Here is a 16,091-nt window from a genome sequence, read left to right as displayed (position 1 = left end):
ATTTTGTTCTTATACGAAGAAGAATCAATTTCTAATTGTCTATTTTTCTCGCGAAGACCTTTAACTTCAGCTTCCAATTCTTCATTCTTTTTGCGAAATTGAAGATTCTTCTTTTCAAGATTTTCGTCTTCTCTCTAGATCTGAGGCAACAACAAAAGAAGCTTTTCCAGCCTGCGAAAAGATATAAAAAATATTAATATAGAAAGAAATTTTGAGTTATAACAATGAAGAAGTAAAAGGATAAAAGTATACCAGACTATTGAGAGAATGCAAGAAGTCGGGAGTCACTGATCTAGAAACTCCACGAAGAGAGCTATCACCATCTAGTAAAGGGACATCGCAAAGGGTAGCGAGAGCTTTGCAGGTATTTGCGAATTGGCTATCTCCCATTCCTTGTAGAGAATCAGAAAAGAGGCCAGAAAGCTTAGCCATAGGATTCAGGTGGAGAATTCAGTTGCACAAGATCATCGTTGTCCTCATCACCCTTGTCACTTTCGGAATTTTCGTTAGGAGGAACATTTGAAGGAGAAGAAGAACGAACTTTCTTTTCTTTGGAGGAGGACCAGTTGATTTTTCCCTGCGAAGACACCTTTACCTTTATCACCAATCTTCGCAACATCGGCAGATTCTTCTACTTCAGCAATAATCTTCACACACAGAAATAAGAAATGGAAGCATGGAAGTAACAATATACTATTTAAAATCAAAAGAAAATTGAAGAAAATTAAAATCATAAGAGAAAATTTCTTACCTCATCCGTGTAGGAGCGAAGAGCTAACAGAGTACTAGATTTCCCAGTCCTGTTATAACTATCTTTCAGTTTTTGGATCTGCGGAATGCCGCAAGAGTTAGCGAACAGAATAATAAAAATCAATAAAGAAATATAAAGTGAGTTAAATGAGAAGAAACATACCTCTTTCTCCTTTTCGGCCAAGAGAAAACCCAAGGTTGATAAGCAGCGAGATTCGCAGGAAGAACATTTGACCCAGCAATGTAGGGTCCCTTTAGCATTAAAGGAAAAACACACCATTTATCATCTTTAGATTGGCGAGGAGTTGTGTTTTTACCAGAATCAGTCAATATCTTGCATGAGAATTTTGCTTCATCAATGTTATCTTTCCTTTTTAACGAATACCCCAGCGAGTATTCTCTTTCTTCATGGAGATAAGTTCATAGTTCTCAAAGAAATTCGCCACTGTATACTTCTCAGCAACTATCTCTAGGTTTGCGAATTTAGGATCCCTAAGTTCTTTGGAGTAAAGAGATCCTCTACCAGCACCACGATTAGCGAACTCTAGCATCAGACGGATGCAGTCCCCACTCAGTTGGAAGATGGCTCGCGAAAATCCCGAATGAGCGAGAATTTCATAAAATAAAGGAAGATCTGGGTTATAAAGAGGAATGGGGAGACCTGCGAGAATCTGACCTGAAATTATGATTGATTGATCATCACAAATTGATCAGAGAAAAGCTTGACAGAAAGAATTGATTTGGCATTCTCACCAGGAATGGTGGAGAGTGTGAAACCTTTATCAGCAAGATCTTTTTGGACATCTTGTAAATTCTTCTCATATCTATGACCACTTGGAGCCATGTTTGAATATAGTATGGGAATGTATGGAAAGTAAAAGGATTGAAGGAAAAAAGTTACACACAGAACTTGCAGAAGAATAACATAATTGCAGAGAGAGAATAAAAATAGAAGAGAAAGTAAAAAGAAAAATAGAAAGAAGAGTAAGATGAATATATAAAGGAGATTTTTTTACTCGAAGAAATAAACACCATTAAGACGAAGAGACGTGAGCGGTTGAAAAGTTGCGGTTACAGAAGACGTGTCAAGAAACAAATGGACGAAAGAATACGTGTGATAAATGCAGAATATGAAAAGATGAGCAAGCGGCATTTCTCACATCATTCTCTACTTTGCAGAGAAGATATGAGAAGAGGCAAGATGTAGGATCAGAATCTCGCAATGATAATGTTTCAGCGAAATTATCAATGACACATCATAACAACGTCGCAGAACAGTTTCAGAAATGATAGAATAAATGACGTCATCTAAGATCACGAGAAAGATGTGATAGTCCTTCGAAGATTAGAGAGTTTGCGAAATTAACAATTGTAAGGTTGCGAGAATATCGCAGATCATATCCGAAAATAAAGGACAGATTAGCTGTCATCCACTATGTATTTTCTTATAAATAGTCGTTCGAGTTGTAAAGAAAGAGAGAGATCTTTTTGAGTAAGAAACAAGTAAATAGGAGAGAGAAAGTTCAGAGCAGAGATCATTCTTGATTTCTTTATCTTTGTTGTAAGAACATTCAAAGATTTATCAATAAAATTAAGAGTGTAAACCTAAAAATGGGCTGATCAACAATGAAATCATATGAGGGGTGTAGTGTAGGATTTCCTGCAACTACACTTCGTATAATTATGAGTTTACGATTTTATCCCTTGTCGAAAATCCACCATCTACATTAAGTCCCCTGCTTACTGAGGAAGCTGTGTTCCTCAGTCAGCATTAAATGGTGATTTTCCGGCCATAAATAATAATACCAGTAATTGAACTTAGTCGTAAGTTGAGACGTTACCGGATTTAGAGAGCATGAGAAAACCACGACTTGATGAAGGCTTCAATGTCATGATTGGAGCGTCGTTTGATGAGCATAAATTGGTGTTGAACCGCTGGTTTGGACGACGAGTCCGTGGTCGGTTAGGATTTGCGGGCCGGGCCCAATAAGGAAATCCTTGTTTTACGGATAGACGCTCGTTCGTTCGTTAGTTTAAGGAACAAACAAAATAGACCTGAGTCTAATGATATAAAATTCGTCTATGAGCTTTCACGAAAACCGGAATTTTATATTTTAAATATGTGAGATTTCACAAAGTGGAATAAACTCTCGTTTCAAAGGTGGATGCTCGTACGAGAGAAAAGTTTTTTTTTATAGACGTGCGTCTGTTAGTAATAAAATTTTGTTTATGAGCCTTCATGAAATTTTTTATCTTCGAGCTTTCGGAAATCTTTGAAAATATACTCTCGCTTCAAAGACAGATGCTCGTGCGAGGGAGCAAAAATATATAGATATATTTTTCAAATTTACGTGAGTTTCACGTTGAATATATATATTTTGTAAAATCAGTGTTTTGATTTTGAACAACTGTTGAAAGTAGACAATTATACATGGTGAAATAATGTCTATATGTGAGTTTTCACAATTGTAGAATGGACGTCTGTACAATTTTTGAAGATCAGTGAGTGTTCACATAGTAAAAATTTACGTGGGTTGTTCACGGCTTTATGAAAATCAAGTCATGATTTTTGAGCAATTGCTGAAAGTAAGCAATTGTATACGCGATGAAATAATGTATGTATGAGTTTTGCGATTTTATAGTGTATGCACACATGTAGAAAATCAGCGAATGTTCACATGAAAGGTTATGTGAATTATTCATAGTTTCACGCAAAGTCAGGTGTTGAATTTAAATAATGAATTTTGCTCGTCTTGGAAAGTTTGAAGAAGCGAGCAAGTTTTTCGAGGTTTTTACGTTATTATCACTAGGTTCTTGAAACCGTAAATAAGTAAGAGTTGAGGATTACCATTTTTGTTGCGTGTTTGTTATTGGTATATCCATGACTCCATGCCTTGTGCCTCAGATAGTGGTGACTTCTGGTTACATCCACTCTTCGGGATCTTCCGTGGAGCGCTCCAAAAATATCAAGTCAAAGATGAAGACTTCTGCGGATGCTCATACTGAGGAAAATCAACCTTTCAGAGACACTGGAAGCTGACATATTGTATGTCTCTCGATCATCCGAGAGTCGTCCCTCATTAGCAGAAGCACCGCCGACTTCAGCAAGTGAGACTATCGGCTGAAGATGAAGTTCGGCTTTGTGTTGATGGTGTAGCTCCTGATTGGATGAATGAAGAATTTCGTCATCAGAAAATTCAGAAGTTAGGTCTTCGTTGAAATTGTTGTAGAATCTTCGTCCGATGTCGGATTTTCGCGGTCGACCCATGTATCCTCATGCCCAGAAAATTTCCAAACTTTCACAAAGAAGCCTTTTGAGTTCCGAGCATGTTTAGGATGTGAAATCGACGAAACAGTAAACTTCCAGGAGACCTTCAGAAAATTTTCAGCTGGCATGTGGTCCAATGTTTTGGCCACAACTCTTTGCTCGTTTCTCCAATTTTTTTGAATTTTGGATATGTTGTAGAGGACCTTCATACGAAGAGAATAGTATATGACTCATCCCTCGATTCTTCACTAATTTCTCCCAGCTCGTAGGTTTGTACAGGACAGTGTAAAATCATCTCAGCCGAGCTTGCTGTAAAACACTCATGTTGTGTTCTTAGACCATTCGCTTGTGTCTTGAACGGTTGGTGAAGGATTTTAATGTCGTTGATTCGTTTGAGATCAGGACCCCTTGATTGGTACATGATCATGGTGCTTGAAGTGCCATCTTGCTTCTGTCAGTCGTAGAAACATCGCTTCTGAAACCCTGGTCATGGGACCATAGCTGAGGTTGCTCTTGAGAGGGGATGATGTAATGACCACGGTTTCATATCCCGATGGTAGCATTACTTTTATGATGAATGATTAGAACATGAGAGTCTGGTGCCACGAGTCTTGGACTGTGAAACTGGTCGTCATGATCAGTGGATCGTCGGTCCCCAGTATTTTGGTTAGATCTCTTCGTTTTCTCTTCTTCTGGTAAGACTTGGATAGAGGACCCAGGTAGAAAAAATTGATGTAAAGACCTAGATGGTCGAAGTTGGAGGTACCTTGATGAAGTACTTAGTGGAAAGACCTAATGGACACCGATCGACTGTGCAAGTCATGAATACCGTCTAAGAATTGTTGCTTGCATATTGTACGCTCTGGAAGATGTAGGAACCTCATACGACGTCGGAATTTGATGCTTTGCCCCAACTTTTGAAGCTAAGAGACTGAGTTATCCCATGAGACAAGAATCACTCAATTTGGAGTTGTAGAGGTCATCCAACGAAGCGTGCACATTTGTAATATTTAATCCCGTACAAATTTTTCAGATTTCGTAGACCTGACGGTAAAGGCCATATCTTTCAGCTCGTACGTCCGATTGATGCGCCCTTTTGGTAGGTTGTATAAGAGACATATACGAACATCTTTTTTTGAAGAAGTATCGTCTCATTCCTCACTAGTTGGTACGTTTTTGTAAACCCATTTGCTTAAGTATGTTGTATCTCATTTGTAGAGGTGATGAGAACATCTTGTAGAAGACTTTGGTGTTGTACCCGCCCATCGTGCAATCTTCAGAAATACTTTCATGTGAGCATATTTCATGTCTACACGCCTTGATATGAATCATTAGTGCTTCGAGAAGTCCGTTTCCTCGAGCAATACTTCAGAGAATGGTTAGTTGATGGAACCTTGTCATGAGGATGTTGCTCCTGAGACCATGAATTATTATGCTCCAGATATCCTTGTCGATGCTAAGATCATGGATGGTGTTCCTCTAGAGATTATTGTTGATGTTGATACCATGGTTGAAATTGCTCTAAAGACCGAAAAGGCTAGAACTATGATTATAGATATAATTTTTTGTTCCTTCATCCAGTGATCCTTTTACGTTCACGAAATAGTTAGTGAGTTGAGAATCCGGTATACTGGGAGTTCAACCTGAGTGCTCATGAAAGCATGACTGTATCGTGAAGAGGCTTTGTAAGTGAATCCACGTTGTTGTGGAAGATAGCAGCAGAAATCTCCGTTCTAGATCGGTGAAGGGAACAAGTTCCTCAGTCATGTAGGGTTTTGTGATGTAGAGAAGTCCCGTCGATGAAGTTTCATGGAATCACCTCAGGTTGCCCAGTGTATGTTGAAGGAGTTGGTAACATTCATGTGTGAATGATGTTGCATCTGCTTCAGAAGTCTTATAATGAGATAATGAAAACTTATCGAATGTAGTGTCGTGCTGGTGTTGAATCAGTGTCGAGATATTTGTGTTGAAGCCAGAGGCGCCATTATCGAACGTGTACTCTTTGATTGGGAGTACAATTTTGAAGGCTTCTTAGATGATTGAGCGTTGAAGCGTCATACCCCTTGAGCATGTCTTAGGTTTGATCGTCTGGGCCCCGAATTTCTTCTGTTGATTCAGCATTCCTTTCGTTGCAGCAGTGGGATTCAACACTTGTGCAGAAGTCAGAGCTTTCTAATTTGTGGCACACATGGACGCTCCTGCAAGGCTATGTAGAAACTCCCAAAGTGTTCTTTGCCATGTTTGGACATCATCTCAGCAATGAACGTCTCAGTGATCGATTCAAATAAATGTCAGATTCAACCACTTGGTAAAATACTAATGCGGTGAAGTTACCATTCATAACGTCTTGCAGAGTTTCTAACAGAATTAAGTCCCCATGCTACATAGCATGTGAGGAAATAAATGACGTAGACATGGGAGGAATGAGACTTTCCTGAGTATGGAACCTCTTGATGAATGTCTATGCATCTTTTGCAGGTTCTTGCTTCAATCTCGTCAAAGTTCGAAATTCCTCCAAGTGCTCTGATGATGGAATGTCCGTCAAATCTTATGGATCAGAACTTTCTTTGTTGGAGAGATATGTAACAAAAGGCGCTTTGTAAGTACCCATCTTTTCAGCGTGGATCCACGCTCTTCTAAAGGACGTGTCATATCCTGGATCTTCCTGATTATGTGAAACTTGGTTTCTTTCCAGGTTGAACTTATGTTCACTTTGAGAATGATGTAGCCATAAGTATTTCCGAGAGCTCCTTCAAGGTCTCTGATTGAGATAGAGCATGAGTATCTTCTTGTCGAGTGATGCATGTGGATCCGATGGTTTTTAGTGGAATGTTGTTGATGGTTGTGTCAGCATCGATCAACGTTCTTCCCAATTCATTTCTTCTGAGATTGACTGTGGTAAGCAGTCCCCAGTCGTACACCTCTTGGTCCCCGTGGATGGAGGCTCAAGAAATATTTTCGGAATGGACTTCTTGACATGATGTGTTCAGTGCTGTGAACATGTCTCTCCTTCGTGCCTTCGACAGATAGAGCAATTCACGTTCGACCAGGATTGAACTGCTTCTTTGATAGGTTGTTCAGAGAGAGTGTAAAGCTTCTGATTGGGAGAGGACTCTTGTGTACTCCTTCAGTCCCTCGTTGAAGCTATTGTGGATCAACCTTCTCTTTGAAAATTTGCTTCAAAATATTGTAGTTACTTGTTGGACGATTTGATGAATCTATGAAGGTGACAGTACCTGGGTTTCTTCATTTTTCTTCAGTTGGCTCTCTATGATGAGAAGCGATTTGATTGCACTATCTTAAACTCAGACTTCTAGTAACTCGATCACTGCTTCATGATAAGTTTGAGCATGTCCGATCATCTCCCGTTCGTTAATGCCGGATAGAGGTTTGTGTAAGATTGGTTATCCTTTCTTGATGCTTTTGTAGTATGAGGTGTTGGATGTCTCATGTTTGAGCAGGAACTTTCCTTTTGCTTGAGCAATAACGTTCATGGAAGGTTGGACATTGTATTGTTTGTTGATCAGGCATCGGCTGCTCCGAGGTTCCTCGACCTTGTAGACTTTGCTCAGTAAAGCAGGTGTAGTAGTCGCTGATCGTTTGGCTGATTTATGAAGTTCTAAGAGAGTCTGGAGTCGCAGAGAAAGCTCTGTATATTGGGATCATTTCGTTTTGTTCATGCTCTCCTAGTGCCTCCAGGGATCGAGAGACGTGTTCTCGAGCGCTCCTCCGTTATATAGTGCGAACGTTGGGGAAGTGTAGCCCTTCGGGAAAGAAATTATTTGCGTAGCAACAGTGTCTGAAGGTTGATAACGATGAACATATGATGCTTTGTCTTTTCCTCGATCCTCCATGAAGCGTTCCAGGTCCTCACGAGCGATGAAGCCTGCAAGTTCCTTTGCTGGAGAGTCATCTGCAGCTTTGCGGAATTCTTCATCTTGTACAACATGTATTGGAGAGATTTCAGGATCAGCAGTTGAAGATGTTTATTTAGCTTCTCCTTTTTCGCGCTGAGGCTGAGTTCGTTCAGACGCAAGCTTGTCTGTGAGAGTTTTGAGATAAGCATACAACTCTTTCTGTGTTGCAGCCACGTCAGTCTGAACCTTCATGAGATCAAACTGATTTCCTATGGTTTCTTCAGGAGACCAACCGAATAGTGGATTGTTGATGGCTCCAGTGTCGTCACTTGCAGGGGCGATCTTTGGAGCACCAGTGCTTGGAAGAGTGATAGTAACATGTAACGTGATACTGCTGGCCGGAGGAGTGGTGTTAGCGCTACCACTAGAGCCTGCAACGTTAATAGGAGTAGTACTTGCTGGGAGTACCACTAGGACTTGCAATATTAGAGTTGGGTGTTGAATCCGGATTGGTAATTGAACCATACCTAAGACCGACCATTCTTCTGAATTGAGATTGCAACCGAGAGAATGATCTCCCACTGTGGTCGCCAATCTGTAGATGGGGAAAAACGATTTGCTGGTTTTAAGGAATTGAGGAGACGACCGTACGGAGGAGACTCCTCGAATCGAGCGAAATGTTAGACCTCACACAGATGCACCGCTGCAAAGGGGGTGCTTTACTCGAGAGATCAATCTGTAGTACTCCGGCCTAAATCAAGACAATGACCGTTCTAGAGTAAATTCGGTCACAAGAGAGGATGGGTTGATCTGTAGGAGGGAAGCTGGGAAATGTGTGGAATCAATGGTAATCAATGGTAATCAAAGATTGTGGGTGTGTGAATTCTGAATATGATAAGCTCTGAATGATTGAAATTGCTCAATTGAGAGTAGTTGCTCAATTGATGAGTTGATGATCTCGTGTTGTCGATGAGACGTGAGATTGATGATACTGTTGATGCTTCAATCATGATTCAGAGACTTATTTATATTGCTGGAATTTTAGACACCATGATCCCATGAAGTGTGACAGTTGATGGAATCAAGGAGTGGGAAAGTGGAGATCGTGTTTGAAACCAGTTGCTCAACATGTGGAGACTTGGTCGATTTTCCACCCACTACCTCGTGAATTCCTTCAACTGACTGCACGACTTGCTCACATTCCATCGTGTGTTTGAACAAACGTGTCGTAGACCGCCAGACCAAAACCCTAAGTGATATCCCCCCAAGTGACACGATTGACGTCTCGTGGTTTGTTAGTCAATTGATGACTTCGTGGTTTGATGGGACGATGAGTCCATGTAGTTGCTGAGTGTCGAACATGATGTTCTGAAACTCATGAATTGAACATGTCATGAGATAGAGGTATAATTCTTACGATGAAGTGAGCAAGTATTGCTCATTCGATGGATTATTGAATATTGATTGTTGAACCAATATTCCTTGGTTTGAGCAAATATTTATCATCTGAGCAAGTGTTGCTCATGTGATGAATTATTGAATATTTGATCGTCTGAGCATGTGTTGCTCATCTGATGGATTATTGGCAGCGCACCAAAAATATTAATTAGAATACTGGTCGTTGAACCGAGCATAATTAATAAAATTAATGACCACGAGGCCGTCGTAAAATTATTAAGGTTGGAATCTGGAATGATGATCCTTGGATTCAGAAACCCTAATTTGATCAATTGATGATCAATTCATGGTTCGTCAGAAGTTTAACCATAGGAAGAATGAGGGAGCGACTATATGGACCGCGGATCAACCATGTAGTTTCCATATGCTCACGTGAGCAAATACGAAGAACTCCTGAAGAGTTGAAGATTTGTTGGTGGAAGAATGATTAAATGCTGGCTTAATCATTTATTCAAAAATGCTCGTCTGAGCCTTAGGTGAGAAAACCTAATTAATTATGACGAGGCGAGGGACCGACCATGGTGTCATGAAGCCGGCCCTGGGTTGTCACGTGACCGCCTGACGATTACTTCATGAAAATCCAAATTGTTTGGAAGAGTTTTGGACCTAATACGAGCAATTGTGCAAATTAGGTCAAAACTGTGAAAATTGATGGGACCGGCTTCTGTGAGCCAAAGAGCCAATCTTGGTCAGTCAAGATAGTGTGCTCGTGTCCCCAAGGCGTTCGCGTCTAAGTCCTGAGAATTTTGATATTTTCTGGCGTGCAATTGAGCATCCATTCGAGAAAATATGCCAAAATTAGGGTTTCGACGAAACTGAGGAAAACACCATGAGACGATGAAAAATAATTATAAAATAAGGAATGAGGAGGCGTGGGACCGCCGTGGTCAAGGCATGGTCGTCCGGTCGTGACCACGGTCCGGTGGTGACTTTTCCTTAATTTTATAATATTTTGATGATTTTATGAAAAATTCATGAATTTTGAGAAATTTGATGAATTTAGGGAGTTTCCATGAATTGAAGGAGTTTTCATAATTCATGGAAGCAAAATATTAAAATAATAAAAACACGGGCGTGTGGGACCATGGAGGCATGGCCGGCCGGCTATGGACCGGTCCCACGAGTTTTTCATAATTTTTTAATATTTTTAGGTATTTTTGATGATTTGAGGGAATTTTTCCTAATTTGAGAGAAATACCATAAAATCAAGGAATTTGATGAATTCAAGGAAAAATAGGATAAATAATAATAAAATAATAAAACAAAGGGCGTGTGGGACCGGCTAGGGCATGGACGGCCGGCTAGGGGCCCGGTCCCACAAGTTTTCATAATTTTATTGTATTTTATTATTATATGATGATTTGTGCAAAAAATACCATGAAATCAAGGAGTTTTTTCATGAAATTAGAGAAATAATAATAATAATAATAATAATAATAATAACTCTTTTTTCGTCAATATAGCCTTAGTGGCATCTTTTATAATAATAATAATAATAATAATAATAATAATAACAATAATAATAATAACAAGGAGTTTGTTGGTTCTCAGCTTGTAGCTAGGTTACCAACACCTTTCATGTAATATTACTCTTTTCCCTATTTTCAATAAAAGCCCTCAGAGGTACGTTTCATAATAATAATAATAAACACCAACTTGTAATATACACTCCGTCGTCTTGCTAATAAAACGCCCTGAGTGGCTACTAATAATAAAAAAAATAAAAAAATAAATAACAATAATAATAATAATAATAATAATAATAAAATAATAAGGAATCGTGGGGTGTGGGGCCGGCTGGGACCAAGGCATGGCCGGTTGGCCAATGGTCACGCCCCACACTCCTTTCCTTAATTTTATATTATTTGTTATGGATTTATGGAAGTACCATGAAACCGAGGAGCTTCCTCGAGACGAAGGAGATTTGTTCAGATGAGAGAATTTTCATCAAATCATGGAAAATAATAAAAATGTATTAAAAATATAAAACTGGCGTGGAACTGACCACGACACGGTCGGTAGGTCGTGTGTCCGTTTTCCCAGCACCTTGGTCAATATTTTTAATTATTTATTATTTTCTTCCCTATTTTGCATAGGTTCATCGTTTCGTTGTATTTTGAAATACACGTTCGTGCGGTGACTGTTAGTGTATCGTCGTTGAATACACTTTCACCATTTGAATCGGGGCTTACTTAGAGGTAGCTCAGACGCCCGGTTGTTGATTATTTATTACTAATTGTGGAATTCAGTGGAGAATAATTCACAAAACTGAGTAATAAGATGTTTATTATTAATTCATAGGATCAGCTGAGGATTCGACTACGAATTCAGAATAATAAAGTGAGCATTACCATTCCATGGGATCGTATATTCGACCATAGAATCGGAGTAATTAAGATTTATTTATTACCATTTATGAGACCAGTTGTGGATTCAATCATGAAATCGGAGTAATGAGATAATATAGTTATTGCTATTCTATGAGATCAAGCCGTGGATTCGATCATAGAATCAGAACAATTGTTTATTTCCATTCCGTGGGACCAGTCGTGGATTCGACCATGGAATAGGAGCAATTGTTTTTGCCATTCCATGGGACCAGTCGTGGATTCGACCATGGAATAGGATCAATTGTTATTGCCATTCCATGGAACCAGTCGTGGATTCGACCATGGAATAGGAGCAATTTTAATTAGAAATAATTAACTTTGTGGATCTATACTAGCAGAGCAAGCTTTCTAGGAGCATTAATTATCCCGATATGAGCTTGTCGGTAAGTCATATCCTTTATATAGCAGGGTAAACTCGTTGTTTGTTCCTGAAGACGTTATCGCTCTATACTAGCAGAGCAAGCTGTCTAGGAGCCGTCCATCTCGTGATACTATATAGAAATAATCATTGAAAGTATTCAGTATTCATGAGATATGTCGTTGTCCAGTCGCGAGACTACATATCTACATGTACTCTGAGAGAAAGTACTCTCCGTTGAGAATTCTATGAGAGACCCGTGTCTCGATACTCACGTATGATTGCTAGATCAGAGCTTCGTATAATTATGAGTTTACAATTTTATCCCTTGTCGAAAATCCACCGTCTACACCTGGTTCGATATCATCAGCCAAGAAGGTTTATTGGTATTGACTCCTTCCTCCATGGACCATATGTTCCAATGGTTGTTGACGACAAGGAGTTCGGGGACGAAAAGGAATTTTTCAAAGATCTTAATGTCTAGTAAATCTTTTATTTTCGTGTTTTATTTAGAAGAATAACTAGAGTTTGGAATAGACATTATTGTGAGTACACATAGCTATGTCCAATGTTTTCATCTTCATGTTTTTAGATTTATTTATTTAAATTCTAAAAGTTGTTTTGGAAGATGATGATTGCAATTTTAATCTTTATGGTTTTATATATTGCAATATGTTATGGGATATGTGTGTTTGTGTCCCTGAACTATTATTGTCCCATACGATGTCAAAAGTTATCTCTTTTATATGTCGATATGCAAGTATTGATACAAGATCGATGAACTTTTGACAAACAAAAGTTAAGCCTATTATGTCATTTATTGATGGAAGATAGGTTAAAATCTTTTGTTTACAAAGATTATGTCTATTATATGTCGTTATGCAAATAGTGATGAAAATAGAATGAATCTTTATATATGCCGCAGTATTGATCTTTCCCTGATCCATATCTTATGTGTATACTGCAATGCTCCATAAGGTTTTCTTGTGTTGAGCATAAAACGATTGAGTTAATCATTCTTTTATGGTTAACATAGTCGTAGCTCCGTAAGTTCTCTTATGTTGAGCATGTTCAATTAAATTGATCACTTTTGTGTTTAATTTGATTGTGTATTCCGATTAAATTGATCATGGGTTTACTTGTGCTTAGTTTAATTGAGAATTGTGGATATAGAAAATCATTTCATTATGGTTTTTGATGTCGAATAAAATCCTTCTTTTCTTGTAAAATTAAGGTCGCTCTTGTTGTTCTCTCGGGAATGACATCAAATGGGAGAGAGTTCTTTTGAACTTGCGCTTAATTTCCATATCTTTGTGGGGAGTGCGGTTGTGGAATTATTTAAGGGTTATCTTGTATCTTTATAAACTCCTTGATGAATGCATTTAGCTTCGGCTTTATGATTGCATCTAAATAAGTTGATATGTACTTTTCTTTGGTCTTGAAGCGTCTTCGAGGAAATTTTATTAGGATCCCGTTTTCGTACCTTTGCCAATTTTATTGACAAAAAGGGGGAGAATTAATATGTAGTTCACACTACAAATACATATGATTTACGTGTTTTACGGGTCATTATTTAAGGGGGAGTGGTTTTCATGTTGAGACGAAAGTATTGACTAAGGTGGAGCGATACATATCACCATAGTATTGTTGTCGAAGTTGTGATATAAGAACTTTGATGCTGTGTAATAATACTATGACACTGTATAACAATGATCGAGAGCTTTTGTTTTCTCATTGTTATGGCTACGGAACTTCAACAACTATGATGCTGAATTGAACATCTATGGAATCATGGGAGTACTTGGAAAAGACGAAGTTTTCGAGTAATGTTGAAGCACCAAGGAGATCAAGCATGTGGACGAGAAACTACAAAGTTTTATCTATTTTGTAATCCATATGTATTGATAATTTTGTCATTAAAGTTGAAAAAGGGGGAGATTGTTAGAGCATTACTCGGTCGAACTCGCATGTGTTGCTATCTCAAGCATGTTTGTCAATGTTAGTGATCAAACTATATGTCTTGATTTCTAGTATACTTATGACTAAGTCTCGGTCTAGGATAGTTAGGAATAGTTGATCTCCAGACTCCATGGCGATTATCTTACGAAGACGAAGAACTACTCAAGGAACCAGTGGAACTTCATCCGACCAAAAGGTATGTGGAGATGAACTCATCTGTCACTCAAAAGTCTATCTACTCTATCTCCTACTCTTGAGACAAAAGTCGTATAAGTATGATAGTTTTCATACATACACATTTGTTATTTCGATCCGAGTTTACTCGCCTATCTTTTTCTCGAAATATGTGTTGATAAGCTTTTGCTTTAACCATTTTCATCTTTACCCATGACGAAAGTCATGATGACGTTTCGATCTTGAAATTAGCTTTGATGACGATATTCGATTCTTTATGTCTAACGACTATTATAACATTATAGAAGAATGTTTCAACGATTGAAATGTAAAGTTGAGATTACGTAACCAACTATGGGTATAAGCATATATAGTGTGTTCGCACATTATTGTATAAATTCATGTGCCGTAAACCAAGTGCGTGCATATGTTTGCATGCGGTATTAGTGAAGGAGACAGGTTAGGTACGCATACCCGTACGCGTACTGGCGGATATTTTCATACCGAAAATTTCAGCTGTAGTGTGTAAAGTTTGCAAACTGAAAACCAGTCACCTAGGTATGTGTACCCGTACGTGTGCCCACGGAAGTTTTCAAACCGAAAATTTCTGCTGAGTTTTCAAACTCAAGTCCGGTTACTATGGTACACGTACCCGTACGCGTACCTAAGCTGGTTATATTTTTCAAATCGGTAGTTTCATGAACTTAAACAATAAATCAATAAATAATGCAATCTTTGCAAACCATGGTTATATTGTTCATGAATTGATTCAAGTGAATCAAACCGATTTTGTTTCAATTGTGTCTATGTATAAAGATATAAGCAATTGAACGACTCTTGAACTAGTTCTTATGAGTCATTTGAACTAGTTATGAGAAAGATGAATACGGTTAATATGAAAGTGCTCATATGGATAACCATTGGTTAACTATTTGTGAACCAACTAAGTGTACACGTTTAGGTACGGTTACTCAAACCTAAATGAATACATTTCATTTGTGTGTATGACAAGCTATGTTTCGATCTAACGGTTGAAAGATATTAGCTTGGATAAATCAGTTTTTCATCTAACGATGAATATTGAATGCTTTGTTACCAAGGTAACTTGGATTGCAAACCTTGATTTGAAAACTATATAAGGGAGACGTCTAACAACTGGAAAAACTAATCCCCACACCTCTTGTGTAATACTAGTTGGTTTGCTAGAGTCGATTCTTCTTTAACTGTAGGTTTCTTCTCGAGACCCTGTCGGTTAACGACTTAAAGACTTCATTGGGATTGTGAAGCCAGACGAAAATACTTCTCTTGTAGTTGAGCGATCTGATCTTGCCATTTTCTATCGTACGAGTTCAACTGTAAGATTGGCTTGAGATTATATCTCCGATAGGGCAAGATAAAAATAAATCACAAACATCTTCGTCTCATCGTTTGTGATTCCGCAATATCTAGTTTCGCAACCATACGATTTAGATTATTGCAAGGTGATTGATAATTCTAGGCTGTTCTTCGGGAATATAAGTCCGGGTTATCGATTGGTTCCTGTTCACCTTGATTTTATCAAAAGACGGAACAAAACTTGTAGGTTTATCTGTGGGAGACAGATTTATCTATTATTATAGACTTTTTTGTGTGATACATATTTGTTTATTAAAGTCTTCGACTTTGGGTCGTAGCAACTCTTGGTTGTGGGTGAGATCAGCTAAGGGAATCAAGTGCGTAGTATCCTGCTGGGATCAGAGACGTAAGGAGCGCAACTTTACCTTGAATTAATGTGATATTGATTATGGTTCAACTACAGTCCAGACCGAAGTTAGTTTGTAGTAGGCTAGTGTCTGTAGCGGCTTAATACAGTGTGGTGTTCAATCTGTACTAGGTCC

This window comes from Papaver somniferum, chromosome 3 (genome assembly GCF_003573695.1).
Source record: "Papaver somniferum cultivar HN1 chromosome 3, ASM357369v1, whole genome shotgun sequence".
Taxonomy (NCBI): domain Eukaryota; kingdom Viridiplantae; phylum Streptophyta; class Magnoliopsida; order Ranunculales; family Papaveraceae; genus Papaver; species Papaver somniferum.
Note: the sequence above shows the minus strand (reverse complement) of the source record.